The 4761-nt window shown below is 36.0% G+C and overlaps 1 pseudogene; it reads right to left on the reverse strand.

The window, feature by feature from the left end:
• Nucleotides 1-564: 564 nt before the first annotated feature.
• Nucleotides 565-3207, reverse strand: LOC121203317 (tubulin alpha-1 chain-like; annotated as a pseudogene).
• Nucleotides 3208-4761: the final 1554 nt, after the last annotated feature.

The following is a 4761-nucleotide window of genomic DNA, read 5'->3' on the forward strand; positions in this document are numbered from 1 at the left end:
AATAAAATTCTTAATAATTAGCAGAAATTTGTTTTGGTAAATTATTATTAACAATAAATAATTTAAAAGATAATTTAACATAATTATTATTAAATATAATTTAATAAAAATATATAATTTAATAAAATTCTTAATATTAAATATTCTTATATGAATTTAATAAAATTATAATATATAATACTATAAAATATAATTTAAAATAATTATTATTAAATATAATTTAACAAAAATATATAATTTAATAAAATTCTTAATATTAAATATTCTTAAATGAATTTACTAAAATCATAATATATAATACTATAAAATATAATTTAAAATAATTATTATTAAAAATATAATTTAGTAAAAATATATAATTTAATCAAATCATTATATTCCAATATAAATATCTTAGTCAAAATATGACTAATTTTCCGAAGCATGGGAAGAGGATTTATCTAGTAATTTTAAAATTTATCTCAAAAATGCTTAAATTAATAAATTGCAAAAAGAAATTACTGTAAGTTAGAGCATATGAAATTACTTTTTGAAGCATATGAAATTACTGTAAGTTAGAGCATATGAAATTAAGCAAAGATCCATTAAAATATGTTTTGAAGTTTGATACAATAGAGAAGGCAAACAAAATAACCCATTTTTATTAGCTGACCAATAAGTCCATTGGCAGATTTTACTCTATATTCTAGCCTAGTACTCATCCCCTTCACCAGATTCCAAGCCCACTTCTTCATAATCTTTCTCAAGAGCAGCCAAGTCTTCTCTAGCTTCAGAAAACTCACCTTCCTCCATACCTTTACCGACATACCAATGCACAAATGTACGCTTTGCATACATCAGATCAAACTTATGATCAATCCTTGTGAACACTTTAGCAACACTAGTAGAATTTGAAATCATGCAAACTACCCTTTGAACCTTGGCCAAATCCCCACCAGGTACCACAGTTGGAGGCTGGTAGTTGATGCCACACTTGAACCCTATGGGACACCAATTAACAAACTGGATGGTCATTTTGGTCTTGATTGTTGCCAGTGCAGCATTCACATCTTTAGGCACCACATCTCCTCTGTACATCAAGCAACAAGCCATGTATTTCCCATGGCGTGGATCACATTTGGCCATCATTGAAGCTGGTTCAAATGCACTGCTTGTGATTTCTGCTACTGATAGTTGCTCATGGTAAGCCTTTTCCGCGGAAATCACTGGTGCATATGAAGACAACATGAAATGGATTCTAGGGTATGGGACTAAATTGGTCTGAAACTCATTCACATCCACATTCAAAGCACCATCAAATCTCAAAGATGCAGTCAAGGAAGAAATAACCTGTAAACGATCCAAACATCATAAGTATACACATACAATGCAAACAATCAAATTAAAGCTATCATTTATTGTACCTGAGAGACCAGCCTATTGAGATTAGTGTAATTTCATCTGAAGTTAATTTCATCTGATGCCCTGGAGTTAATTTCATCTGAAGACCACAAGAAGCAAGTAAGAAAACGAAATTCTAAATTCCACAAAAGAAACCAACTACTGCAAAACTTGAGAGCATCAGGAATAACCATTCTCTTGTCTTGTCATATGGTGCAAGAATCCCCTCATAAGCCTTCAATTCACACCAGCGAAAGCTGCCACCCCATGCTTAGTCTTTGCAAGGAATCATCCTGCAATCAAAGAAAATATCAATTACCATAAGGACAGTCAAAATGAAGCCCAGTTATATACTCCATATATGCTGAAGCCAAACACATTGCCTTTGTACCATAAGATTCATAGACCTTGTCAGCTATTAGTTTTCTCTCAATCCAACAATAATAACCTGAAGTACACTTATTCTACTCTCTTTCAATTCGTCCCTACATTTTACCTATAACCAACTATAACAAACACACAGATCTCTAACAAGAAAAACCAATAGCAAACTCTCATTATTAAACATAAAGCCAAATTGATTAGGAAACTACTTTGGAGGAAGATTGGCAGTAAGTTGCTCAAGTCAAGACTGGGAAACAGATCTCTAGATTCAATTTTGTAACACATGCAAGTTTACCAAGTCTACCACTCATTTCACTACACAAAGACACCCTGAAAATATTGCATTCGATGGTTTAAAGTAGCTACCGTACCTTTCTGACCATTTCTTGAGGCTCAAATAGATATGCTTCGACCCAACTGTATCTGCCCGGAACATGATACCACCACTGCAACCAAAGCTATTGTTTTATAAGACATGGTGAAAATAAGAGATCATGTAACTAACTATAACATAGATAATGCAAGAAACCAAATTCATTTTCTTATAGAAAATAGTGACTGAATTTGGCAGGCAATCTATTAGCAAATACTGATTCTTAATAGTAGATCCTATAGTAGTTAACAAGGGAACCATTAAATTCTCCAAACTTTAGAGACTATTCTTGAGTTCAAGTTGCAGAGACAAAAATTGGTGGCGAAGTAGTTACCAGTAGGATGGGAAGCTCATTCCGAGTACAGATGCAACATCAAGGGCTGATGCTCGAGCAACGACACCCTCATCCAAAACACGACATGCCTCGTTAATCGTTGGAAACAATACCATCTCGGTAATTTTTTCATCTGTAACTGATATAGGCTATTGAATGAGACCCAACAAAAATAAATCAGAAAAACAACGAAAGATATAGAGTGTTTTTTTGTTCTTAAGGCATTGGCACACAGAATGCTTCCAGCAGAAAAAAACATTGTTAATATACCTTTGAAATTCAAAGGTAGAAGACGTTTGTAGCTTCGCTCTAACCTCTGATTCTGGAAATGGGTGGATTCGTGAAGGACCGGAGGTGGATCGGTGGAGGTGGATTGGTGCCGGAGGTGAAGGTTGATTTTTGAATTGAGAAAAAAAGGGAGGAGGGCAGTCGGGCACGGGGTTAGGGATTTTGATTTGGGGAAGAGGGGAAACGGGAAATGGGGAAATGGGTGTTAAATACATGTTCAGAGAGGGGGCTGAAAAGAAGAAGACTGAGAGGGTAAAACAGGGAGGGTAAACTGAAGCAGCATCTAAACTGAGCAAAACGGAAGGATTAGAAATTGGTGGATTTCACCGATTAGGTGAGTAATGGTTTAGCCCCGTAATCGCAATACATTGAACCAAACAACGGATTAGAGGCGTAATAAGTGGGGCCCACCGATTAGGGGTGTATTGGCATAGCCAATACACCCAACCAAACATGGTGTAACGGTTTGTAATTTGGAGTTCTGTAGCTCTAGAAATAAATAATTTAGCTGCTGGTACTCTGCTAGACAGCTTATTTTGAACCTGTTTATGATTGTAATCGTGAAAGTATGTGTGTTTATGATGGTAATATTCCGGGAACATATTGTGACTTTGTTTAAAGTATGATAATGTATTGTTTATTAATATTTACATACTTACTTACTAAGCTATAATGCTTACTCCCTTCCTTTCCTTTTCCTATAGTGTAGCAGATGTTAGCTCGAGTTGGAGGTCGTCGAAGGTTAAATCACACTATCAAACTATTGATCGATATATAAATGTTTTAAAGTATTTTAAGTCTTTGGCATGTATGGAGACTTGTTTAATTGTTATTAAGTTGCTAGGAATTGGTTTAAAATACTGACCTATGTTATTTGAAGGTCTCTATTGTATAAAGTCATTTAATGTAGATAGTCTTGATTATGTTATTAATTAAATGATGCAATTTATGAATGTGCATGCTTGCCTATGTGTGTGGTTGAATTAAAGCATGATATGGACCTTGTAAGCTCTTTTTAAGGGACAGCGCTTTACATGTCCCTACACCTCAGCTCAAAATGGCTTGATTGAACGTAAGCATCGTCAGATCGTTGAAACAAGTCTTTCCATGCTAGCACATGCGTCCATGCCCATTACCTACTGGAATGATGCCTTCAGCTGTGCTGTTTATCTTATTAACCGATTACCTACAGCTCCTTTGGCCTTTGTCTCTCCATATGAGAAGCTGTTTCAAACCAAACCCAACTACTTGTTTCTTAGAACATTTGGCTGCCTTTGCTTTCCAAATCTCAGGCCCTATAACAGTCATAAGCTTTTGTTTCGTTCTACCCCTTATACCTTCTTGGGTTACTCTCCTCTTCATAAAGGGTATAGGTGTCAAGTTAGTAATGGCCGTGTTTATATATCTCGACATGTCACCTTTCATGAGTCTGTGTTTCCCTTTGCAAATATCCCCACCAATCATTCTTCATCCATGCCATACCCTCAATATAGCTCCAAATTACTTGTCTTGTCACCTGACACTTCTAAACAACGTCAATCACCCTGTGTCAATCTACCTGTCCCAAGCTTACCCAACACCCCTACATCGAGTCACAGTAACTCTAATAGTCAAACATCTCACCTACCGCTTTCTAGCTCTACTGTCCCTATACAACCCTCCACCAATGCATCCAGCTCACCAGTTTTTACTCAACCACCAGCTAGTGCCCCACCTGTTGTTTTTCACAACTCTCATGCAATGACTAATCGCAGCAAAGTAGGCATATTTAAGCCAAAGGCCTATCTAAGCACTGTGCCTTGTTCTGATATTCCTGTTGACATACATGCAGCCATAGCGCATAAGTGTTGGGTTGATGTTGTTCATGCTGAACTTCAGGCATTTGAGCGCAATAATACTTGGACTTTGTGTTCCCTTCCTTCACATCGTCGAACCATAGGCTGTAAATGGTTATTTAAAGTAAAAAAGAAAATAGATGGTACTCTTGATCGCTACAAAGCTC

The sequence above is a fragment of the Gossypium hirsutum genome, chromosome A01 (genome assembly GCF_007990345.1).
Source record: "Gossypium hirsutum isolate 1008001.06 chromosome A01, Gossypium_hirsutum_v2.1, whole genome shotgun sequence".
NCBI lineage: Eukaryota > Viridiplantae > Streptophyta > Magnoliopsida > Malvales > Malvaceae > Gossypium > Gossypium hirsutum.